General features: G+C 38.8%; 1 protein-coding gene and 1 pseudogene across 4 annotated transcripts in view; both read right to left on the minus strand.

Annotated features, from left to right (window-relative positions):
* PRLR (prolactin receptor) overlaps nucleotides 1-12,003 on the minus strand; it is a 139,069-nt gene that overhangs the window by 110,280 nt on the left and 16,786 nt on the right. The gene's annotated exons all lie outside the window — the stretch shown is intronic.
* Nucleotides 6,421-6,810, minus strand: LOC112320975 (large ribosomal subunit protein eL31-like; annotated as a pseudogene).

The raw sequence follows: 12,003 nt of genomic DNA on the forward strand, positions 1-12,003 counted from the left end.
CCCTTTTAAGAAAGTCACAAAAATATGGTTAACTAGTCTCCTGTCACACCAGGAAAAGGAAATGTCCTTTCCCCCAAGACATTGAGTCATCTGGAAAAAGGTTTCCTTGCTGAGACAGCACTTTAAAATGCTAAAGACTGATAGAGAGGCCATTACACATTTGAATTTATATGCAGATAAAGGAGAGAAACATATTAATTGTTCATCCAAACTTGGGTTTGATTAAATGAGGAGTTTAGCTCAGATTTATGGGGGAAATATATAGAATCGCAAAATCTCAAAACTTGAAAGGATTTTAAAAGACATTTATCAAATTTTCAGAAAGAAGTCCCTATTTTTGACTACTTTTAAAGACCTGGGGTGGGAGGGGGAGAGAAAGAAAACTCGAGACAATACCCCCAACTAAGACCTATAGTCACCCACGGACAGAAACGTGAGAGAACTGCCAGGATTAACCTGATCCATGGCACTCAATTGAGAATTATAGTATTAATCAACAGGATTTGCTGCTGAAAACAGAAACAACTTGTTGGCTTCAAAGAAGGTGGGGAGACAATCCATTCCTTTCTCGAAAACTATTTAGTTCTCCCCCTGCTGAACGAAACCACCTTCAACCCAGCAGGTGAGCCTGTCTATATATGTGTATACAAATCTCAACCCCCAGAAAAAAGTAAAGTTGGATGTTACAAGACTGAGCAGTAGCACACTAAATCCTGGGCCACATCCAACAAAAAAAGGCTAGGAGGAGAGAGGAAGAGTCCTGAGAAAGGGCATCCCAAAGATAATGGATTTTTGTGTTCTCTCTGCTGAGTGCAGGGGAGCAGGCAGTGGGGAAGGGAAGATCGTTTCTCCATGCACAAAGCTGCAGCAGCCTCGTTCCTGTTAGAAGCTGGTGTTCGACTAGGACATGTCACCCTGCCCCTCCAGCTGTGGATCAGAGGACTTGGAGCCCAGTACATGTCGAACAGGTTCAGGAACACATTGCACATGCTCTGGGTTCACAAACACTGGGTCTAAGTAGATTGATTTTCATTTCTGGACGAGTAAGCATGAAAAATCAATAGCGTAGACAGGAGAAAGAGAGCATCATAAGGGAACTGAAAGACCGTCTCAGAGATAATTTTAGAAAACTGTTTCACATCCTCAACCGAGGTAGAAACAGGACACTGTGAAGAGAGACAGGTAACTACTATGACACAAAGAGGTGGAAGGAGAAAGGTAACGGGTGAGATATGGAGGGGTTGTAGGGAAGCCAAAAAATGTAAGTATTCATACGTTCACTGAAGGCAGTAAGAAGTACAGCTGATGCCGTAGGAAACAGAATCAGACACTCCCTAGAATACACAAGCTCTACATGGTACCCACTAAAAGGAATAAACGAGATAGGACATGGTAGATCCAGAAAATGAGGAACGGGATAAAATTAGTGGAAATGTGTACTTGTAGAAAGAGACAGCACTACACTCCCACTAGACAGCTAAAATGAAATGGACAGCATGGAATGTTAGTGTGGATACAGAGCAACTGACCCTCATCAATTGGTGGTGGTGGTGGAGATGAAACAACCACTTTGAAAACCTGTGGGCAGTTTCTTAACAGTTAAATGCATTCTCACCATTTGACCTCAAAATTCCACTCCTAGGCAATTATCCAAAAAATTAAAAAGAAATATGTTCACAACAAACCTAACAAGAATGTTAATAGAAGCTTTATTTATAATAGTTCCAAATAGGAAATAGCGCAGGTATCCACAAACAGGATATCAATAAACAAATTATAGTGTAGTCATATAATAGAATACTACTCAGCAATAAGTGAAATAAATTACTGATACAAGCAGTGACATGGACAAAACTCAAAAAATATAAGTGAAAGAAGAAGTCATAGCCATAACATTGTATGATTCCATTTATATGACCTTCAGAATAGGCAGAACTAATCTTACGTGGTAGAAATCAGATCAATGGTTGCTTCTGGTATCAGGATTGCCTGGGAAGGGGCTTGAAGACGTTTGCTAGAGTGAGGGAACTGTCCTATATCTTAACAGGGACATGGGTTATTCAGGTATATACATTTGGCAAAACTGATCAAAGTATACATTTAGTCTTTGGATGTCATTGGATGTAACTAATATCTCTAAAAAAGTCATTCAAAAATTAAAAATATTTTTTAAAAAAGAATAAATAAACTATAACCAAAGAAATACTCAAAATTATAAAATAATTAAAAAAAATTTTATTGTTATTCAGTTACAGTTGTCTCCATTTTCTCCCCACCCCTCCACCAAATTTTTAAAAACTCTTCCCAGGGCTAATAGAATACCAGACTCTGGAAATTGAAATAGTTCAGCAATCACTATGCAAAATCAGTAAAAAGAGCTCACATCTATATACATTTTTGAATTATAAAGTGAAACCCATAAATATTCAGGAAGAAAAATAGATTATTAAGAAACAAAAATGTGGATGATCTCAGAAGATGTTTCCACCATGACTAAATATGAAAGGAGAAAAGGATGGTGAGATAAGAATTTTATACCCAGACAAATCACTCTTTTTTGTATGTTGAAAGCCGGAAGAAATTTGTTGAAGCCAACCAAGGGATTAAAAACAAAACAAAACAGGATCCAGCAGAAATAACACCCGCTGGAGTGTGGTTGGTAGGGTAATAACATGGGTGTAATAATTTATAGTTTTAATTCGAACATTTCACCTAAAATGGCATATGGTGTGCTTGAGTGTGACATTGTTATGTTACATAATCACATGCTTATGATTTTGTAATAAAAGGTTTTGCAATAAAAGGGGTCATTATTTGTGCTGGACCCTGTATATGACCTATTTGCCCTACTCCCGATAATTCTTGAAGATATCCTTTAACTGCCTTAGAGGTGAACTAATAAAATGTCAAAATTAGCTATTTGTGGTATAAAAGGATAATAGCTATGGACACAGAAACCAGATAAACATGGAGCTGCCTAGGAATACGCTATAAATACAATTACATTGCTGAATAGATGAAACAATTCACAAAGGAGACATCATGTACTATAAAATATTTATTGACAGTAGCCCAAATAAAAAGTGTAAAATCATTTTTAATAAATACTGAGGAAAGGAGGAGAAGGAAGTAGAAATGGATTAAAATTTTCATCTGTGATGGAGTTATTCAAACCTACCATTTCATCTGAACTTGATTTAAAACGTGAATGGTCATGTTGTTGGTAAGTATAATACATATGTAGAAGTGTTTTGAAAAATCTTAAGTACAGTCACTTGTAGAAATAAAAAACTGGATGACTATCTTCTAATTATTGGAAAAATAATAGCAAAACCAACCTACAGTATGATGAAAGATAGACACCAAGATTCACAAAGTACTGAAAAAAGTAAGATCAAATTAACAGAATTTTGACTGTCGTGACCGATGTAAATTTCCAAGGAGAGGAAAAATGCTTCTGTGGTAAAACGTATTTTAGAAATTCTGGGTTGAACTCAGCTGAACTAGTTTTCTCACTGCAGAGCTCAGACTTTTAATATATTAATATGAATTATAAATACCTGGGAGAGAGGATTTCATTTGTAGTATTTCCCAAGTTTATTTTATTAGTTCTCACAGAATATTCTCTGAAAGATATGAGACAAGAGGCACTCTTTTTAAAACTGGCAGTACGAGAAGATGCTCACTATTATTATTTAATGAAGTTATAATCAGTGCTGCAAGACATCAGATAAAAATTATATGCAACTCTTGGAAGAAGGAAAATTATCATTACAGACACCATGATTATGGTTACAAACTTTTATAATCAACTAGAAACTCTTCAAATTAATTACAATGAGTTAGTCAGAAATGAAAACACAGATACATTAGTAATTTTCATATGTTCCAGCAACATTAGAAAGAAGATATGGAACAAAAGATGCATTTAAAATGAAAAACTAAAATTATAAAATACATAAGAATAACCCTAACAAGAAATGTGCAGGACTGATATGAATGAAAGTATAGCATTTTAGCAAGAAATATAAAAGAAAACTAAAGTAAGATGGTCAAAGCTTCTCAGCGGGCTGATTGAGTATCAAATGAATGCATTTTTTCCACAGGTGACCTATAGACTTAACACATTCCCAAATTACCAATCGGAGACATAGGAGACTCTGTGTGTGTGTGTGTGTGTGATCACAAGTTGCTGAATAACAGGATGCATTCTGAGAAACGTGTCATCAGGTGATTTTGTCTTATACGAACATCGCAGAGCGCACTCACACAAACCGAGATGGTGTAGCCCACTCCACCCCTGAACTGTATGGTCTAGACATTGTTCCTAGGCGACAAGCCCATTCAGCATGTTATTGTACTGAACACTGTTGGCAACTGTTACACAATAGCCAATATTTGTGCACCTGAACAATAAAAAGGTACATACAAATACAGCACAATGGATAAAAATGGTACACTTTCATAGGGCACTCGCCATGACCGGAGCTTGCAGGAGGGGAGTGAGTGGTGAGTGAGTGGGAAGGCCCAGCACGTGCTTCTGCAGACTATAAATGCTGCACACTTAAGTGACGCTACATTTACAAAGACTATTTTTCTTCAATGATAAATTAAATTGAACTTACTTAACTTTTTACTTTACAAACTTTTAAATTTTTCTTAAATTTGACTCTTTTGTAATAACACTTACCTTAAAACACAAACACACTCTATACCTGTACAAAATATTTTCTTTATCTCCTTATTCTTTTTTTATAGTCCCTACCATATAGGTCTTCATTAGGACATATTGAATTTACAAATCACTAAAAGGTAAAGCAGCAAAAAGAGAAATGCCTGTGTCTTCAATTATATCTTTGCTTTTAATCTTTTCTTCCATCTTAAAATTTTTTTTTTGTTTTACCATTTAAGCTTCTTTGTTAAAAGCTAGGACACAAACGCACACATTAGCTTAGGCCTAAACAGGGTCCTCCACCTCCACGCCATGTCCCACTGGCATGCCTTCAGGGGCAGTAACTTGCAGGGAGCGGTCATCTCCTGTGGCGACAATGCCTTCAGGACTAGCTCCCAAAAGACCTGCTTGAGGCTCCTCGTGTGGCGGTGTCACACTTCTCAGAACTATGTCCACGGTGACTGGTGATTCGCTTGGTTTGTTTCTTTTACTCTTCATAGATATGCTTGTAAGCAGATCATGCACCTTGAACATTCCTCCCTATTAACAGAAACCTTTTGGTGTTGTGGTCCATGTTTTCACAGTTTTTAAGGAGCTTGTTGAGAGCTGCTAAAGCTTCTACTCAACTCTTCAGTGTGAGTTTTCTCGGGGTTCTTATTTGTCTCCTGCAGTTTTCTCTTGCCTCTGCTTTAGCTCTGTGTCCTGGGTCCCACACTCCTCATTGGTCAACTCCTCAGAGGCCACCCCTAGGAGCTCTTGGATGTCATCCTCATTCACGCTCAGGTTAAAGGTGTTGGCCATCTCAACCACAGTCTGGCTCATTTTTGCAAATTTCTCATCCTTGACAAATCCTTTGAAGTCACAGATGAACCTCCCGAGTGTCTTCTTCTAGATGCCATTCATACACTGCTTGGTGACATCACCTCAAGACCAGGCAAGGTTCTTGATGTAGCTATAGACATTGTAATCCTTCCAGAACAGCATCAGCGTCTTCCTCAGTTGTAGCAATGGCCTGGGCACAGGTCCTCCTCAGGCAGGAGGCCTGAAAAGCTGCTGTAACTCCTTGACCTGTTGGTTGGATCAAGGAGGTGGTATTTGGAGGGAGAAACCCCACTTTGTTATTGAGAGGAAGATCATCAATACCAGGAGGATGTCTGAGAGTGTTATCAACAATAAGCGACATTTGAAAAGGTAGGTTAGTCTCCGAAGAGACCTCCTCCATTTTGCTGGCATAGCAATTCAGGAATTCAGAAAGGCATCTTGGAAGAAAAGCTGGGTCACCCATGGCATCTCAGCGGCTTCTGCAGGGCACTGGCAGTGTGTGCTAATGTATTCCTGAAGGCCCTGGGGTTCGTACAGTGCCAGATGGAAAAGGGTTTCGGTTTGCAGCTTGCAACAGGGCCCCCAAGCAAGACTGTTCTCCTGTCTTTAGGAGACTTGAAACTGGGCATTGACTTGGTTTCTTTAGGGCTGAAAGTCCTTTCAGACATCTGTTTCCAGAATAGGGAGGTTTCATCCATATTGAATATTTGGTCTGGCAGGTAATCTTCCTCCACAATCATCTTATCTAGAGTTTTCCAAAATTCTTCAGCTGCCTTCTCATCATGTACAAACTCACCACTCACTTTCACATTATGTAATGAATGATTCTTGAATTATTTAAACCACCAGCACTAGCAGTGAATTCAACATTGTAGTTGGGTCTGGCCTTTTTATTTTCCTTTTTTTTTTTTTTCAGTTTTATAACTTTATTGAACAATGAGCAGTGAGTTCTCATCCACATTAACTGTCTGTAGAATTTTGAAAGTGGTGACTGGTATGTAGGTGACCAACATACAGCTTGTTTGGTGAATCTCCGTCCACATTACATTTTCCAGGCAACCGCACCTGCTTACAGTGTGGGACATTCCTTATTCCTGTGGCTCAGCCAGCTGTGTTGAGCCTGGTGTCAGTGGGCACATCTGGAGTTCCCACCTGCTTTGTGGCAAATTTCCAGATCTCTTTGAGTGTCCGAAGGGCACGCTTCTTGGAACCCACTCCATGATGTGCTTGTGGATGCTGATGGTGTACTCGCTGGTCACTACCGTGTTGATGGCAGAACAGCCCTTCTTCTCGCCACCCTTCTTTGTGGGAGCCATTATGTCCGGCCCAGGTTGGAAAGAAAGAGCGTGAGGTATTGTGGGAGAGAGAAAGCAGGTTGCAAGTACAGCTCTCCAGCCTTCTTTTCTGCAACACTGCAAACAAATTTCGCTTTGGCTGTGATCGTGCTAGCACTGAGGGGCCCTTTGCTCCGTGTCACTAGCAGTTTTCATGTCTATCCAGGCCCTTCTCTTGTCGGTCTCATTGCTTTCACTAAAGCAGGTCTTTGACAGCTTCTGACACTTGTTCTTGTTCTTCAAAACCGTAGCTATGGTGGCATGGGACATGCCTGATTGGTGATCGATAACCATCACAGATTTTCTGCCTTTGTCGTCCTTAATCACTTTTAATTCCATCTCCAGGTCAATGACTCGATGCCTTACAGGCAACGCTGACAGTGGATTGTGTACACTCAGGGGCATGACAGAAAAAACAGGAGATGAAATCAAGCACCAGAGAAAACGATGCGATCAGGAAACATGGCAAACACGAGGTGTGAGGCTGCTGCCAGTGTCATATGGCACGCTCGTTTACAGCAGCAAACTTTTAAAAATAAGTAGAAAGCGTATACTCTAAAATAATAAAAAAGGTATAGTATAGGAAGTAAACCAGTAACAGTCGCTTATTATCAGTATCGAGTATTATGTATTGTGCCTAACTGTCTGTGCTACACTTTCGTACAGCTCGCAGAGCAGTAGGTTTGTGTACACCGACATCACCACAAACATGCGAGCCATTCATTATGCTACAACCTTACGGCAGCTCTGAAGTCACTAGGTGATAGGAATTTTCAGCTCTGTTATAATCTTATGGGACCTCAATCGCATACGTGGCCTGTTGTTGACCAAAATGTTGTTATGTGGCACATGATTGTATTCATAAATACATACGTGCACACATACATTTAGACTCACACAAATTATATATGCATGTACTTTTCTAGCTTCAAAAAATTATTTTAGGGTTTGTCTAGGAGAACACATTGGCAGGAGTAAATGAATCAATTTTGAAAATGAAAAGTAATGAGAGACTCCATCCCCTCCCAGTTTATATGTTTCATAAAACTCAAAATCAGCTTGGTGCTTGCCCAAAACTTGACATAATAATACAACTAGATAAATTATTCTTCAATAAATAGTGTGACATGCGTAAGAACTTTATATATAACTGAAGCATCACTTATCCAAAGAAAAGGGGAGCTACTTAACACATTCCCTGCCCGTCATCACCACCTCTCTCCTGGCTACTGCGACAGCATCCCCCTGGCCTCCCCTTCACGCTCTCGACCACCGCTGCCCTCAGCCAATCGCGCGCACACGCACTGCAGGTTCTAGTCACAGAGGACCTTCAGCATGTAGGTCATTGAACACAAATGTTTGCATACACTGTGTCCTTGGCCTGAATTCATATGACTATTGTCTCCTCGCCTTCAGCTAGGAAATTGCTTTCTTTTAGAAGCCTTCTCTTACCCCAAAGTCTGGATTAGGTACCTCATGCCACCCAGGACCTCCTCTTGCAGAGCTTGTAACATATTGTAATAGAACAGCCAGGGTTTTGTTTGTCTGTCTCCCTCATTAGACTACACGCTCTGAGGAAGCAAAGCCATCTCTGCCCTGTTTCCTGTTTTACCCCTACTATCCTGCTTAGTGCTAACACGTAACATCCAATCAGTATTTGTTAACAGCTAAAAAGTAATCACAAAGGAAAAATTTAGCAGACCTTGAGCCACAAAAACTGATAAATTTGTTTGTCAAAAATACTGTAAACAGAATTAAAAAATAATCACCAAATTGTGAAAAATATTTACAACAAATATTATGGATAAAAAAGTCATATTTTTAAAAATTAGGAAAATATTGAGAACAAATACAAATCTTGATAAACTGACATGAAAATGTTATTCATAAAAGAAGAAATAAGTAGGCTGGTAAATGTATAAAAATGAATTATTCTGGTAATCAATAGATGAAAATTAATATTATTTTAGAATGATCAAAATCAGTGCATCATTTATAGTATATTATATAGGCTTAAAAATGTTTCAGACATATACATAGATGTAATTGACTATTATATAACACTAGTTTAAAAAGTTTATAAAATGTATATACAATATATTCCTAACTTTTTAAAAAATGAGAGTAAAAAAAATTTCACCATATATAAACAATGATTTTTTTCTGGGTGATGGAATTATGGGTGATAATAATTTTCTTTATTCCATTCTACAATGCCAGGAAAAGGTTATAAAAATTCTAAACCTATATAAAAATTCACTTTTCTATCCTTTCACCAGCTTTAGGAATCCACTCTATAATATGCTAAAGATCAAGCATTTATATTCTTAGGCAAAATTGCTTTCTTTCATTTCCTTAAAGTACCCAATAAAATAAAACTGTTCAGACTCCATTGATCTAGAAAATATTCTTTTCCTGAGGCAAAATGAGTGTCAAGGGGTAGGCAAATTAGGAAAAAGCTAACCCTTAAAAGACAAATAGTTACTTAAGACCCACTCTTGAGAATTGACCACACTTAGAGTTTAAGCCAATTAGTTGGCTTATTGCTGGAAGTAACTCATGGAGCTGGAAACACCAAGTAGACACTAAGGGAAATCGTATCTACTGAGTCCCTAAACAGAAGGTAGTTAATCTGCTTTTCGTCTCAGAAGTACACGCCTGGGATCGCACAGAATGAAAACTCACTGGAGGGGGTCAATCACTCTGTGTGTTCCGACATTCATTTCCACCTGTTCCCGAAGGAAAACATCTCCCGAAGGAGAACGGAGTGATGGCATGTGGTCTTCGGCCACCTCCCAGTCTATGATTTAAAAATCACACCAGGCCAGTTACTGGCATTGCTCATCTTTCTTACCAACTGCCTTAACCTCCGAGTCCAAAGGCATTTACTCTCACTTCCCACAATGTTCTACACACAGTGGCTCTTTCAAAAAATACCAGCTGGATCATGCTATCCCTCTTCTTCAAACGCCACCGGGGACTTCCTATCGCTCCTTGAGATCCTGGAGGACATGCCCTCTCTGTGCTCTCTCCTGCCTCAGTGCCTTTGCACATCTTATCCCTTTTGCTGAGGAAACTTCCTTCCTGCTTTGATCTTAGGTCAATCATCACTTTCTCTGGTTGTTCTCCTAGAGAATAATATGCCTCTCCTTTGTTGTCTTAACCATACTTACAAATGTACATGGATTTGATGGACATCTACTTCCTCATTACATTGTAAGCTCTCTATGGGCAGAGCCCATTCTGCACACTCTGATTTTCCTAGCACCTGCCACAGTGTCTAAAGGTTTTGATAAATTAGTGAATTTTGTAGGATCACTCCCAATGATGATTATGATCAATTTTAATGTGAACCTTTGCTCAGGTTTTTCGATGACAAACACTGTCCCTCTGTAAATGGCCAGAGGGCAGAGGAGAGAACTCAGTGCAAAGGTAGGTCTTCCCAGATCAGCAGTTCAGTCCTGGGTGGCCAGCAGAGCTCATAACAGAGTAACTTAGCCCATGGTGCTAAACTCTGCCTGAGATTTTGCATCCCACCGAAGATGTGTGATTTGTGTAAACTCTTCGCACGGTTGGTATCTATTAGAGAGGAACTCTTACCGCACCTCCTCACTCTAAATTACTACAGGATCACTCCTAGGCAAAGCAGGATGTTGGTTTTGTTCTTACTCTGTTCAACACTCCAGAAAGCTTACCTGGGGTCACAGCTAAGATGTAGAGGAATTAGGGAATGCATTAGTAATCAGTTCAGAGTATTTTGCAAGAGTCAATGTCCTCCCTGCCACCTTCCCACCATGTAGCCCATTTTGCCCTTCCATAACCCTCTGGGCTTTCTCAGTTTCTTCCTTACTTTCATACTTTTTAGTTTGTGTATTGCTTGTTGCAGTCAAAAGGTACAACTGGACGTCATCAGGAAGAGATGAGGGGACCAACGTGGGACAATGTGTTCCAGTGTAGTTACTACACTTCAAGGATGCACAAAGCCCCAAAGGACTGCGTGATAAAGGCATAAAATGATCAAGGAAATGAGAGAGAGAGAGGGTTATTTAAGGACAAATCATGAAGATCAGAAATACTCAGTTTGCAAAGATAAAAGCTACCACAAGACACAGTTAGTATGAAGAAAGATGGGGATAGAATAAATAGGCTTATTCCTAATACTACATTATGTGAAACCGCTTTGATCAGAAAGAGTTATGGAGCGGGGAGAGGACTGGCTACATTATCCAACAGAAAGTTAACTCAAGATATTTGTTACCTCAAGGTGTGTTTGTTATTGACTAAAAATATTGATAGAGAAAACAAAGATTTAAAAAATTTCATATATAGTGTGACAATAGATTCATGATAGAATAATAATGTTTAAATATTATTAGATCAAACAAATATTTCGATAAATTTGTGTATGGTGCGTCAACACATTCACAATGTACTATATGATGTTTCCTAAAATATTAATAGGTTAAACAGAAATTAGGATAAATTAAATTTATGTATGTCAACTGATAGATACTGTGGCATTAAGAAAGTCTAGAGCAGGGGTCAGCAAATTGTAAGCCTTTTGGCTAAATCTTGCCCATTGACTATTTCTGATGTTTAATTTTTGTAACATAGTCACACTCAGATATTTATGCATCGGCTACAGCTGTTTTTGTGTGACAGGGCAGAGTTGAGTAATTTTGAAAAAGGCTGTATGGCTTGCGAATCCTAAAATATTTACCATCTTGTGCTTACTAAAATATTTATTATCTGGTTGGTGCCTTATGGAAAACATTTGCTGTCTATGACATATTAGGAACACACAAACATTACATTTGAGGTCCACATGAAGTAGGAGAAGTTCTCCTAGATAGTACCTCTAGCTAGGTGCAGAATTTTGTCCAAGGCAGCATTTTCTGATAATCATACAAAGAATCTGAAGAATGCATATTTACCAGTCATCTGACTGTCATATCTTCTGAGGTTTGGTAATTAAGTTAAGGATGCTCCCTGAATATTAAGAAGATGGTGAATAAACTTCTGTCTTTACTTAGCTGTTTCTGATGCTTTTCAGTGCTGGCTCCCCATTCACAAAGAGTCATGGGACTGTTAGGGAAGAACATTCAGAAGTATAAAGTGATGTCATAGGATTAGCTGGAACTAAGATTAGGGCTTCAGATTTCTAGATAAAAATGC

Source organism: Desmodus rotundus, chromosome 1 (genome assembly GCF_022682495.2).
Source record: "Desmodus rotundus isolate HL8 chromosome 1, HLdesRot8A.1, whole genome shotgun sequence".
In the NCBI taxonomy this organism is placed as follows: Eukaryota; Metazoa; Chordata; class Mammalia; order Chiroptera; family Phyllostomidae; genus Desmodus; species Desmodus rotundus.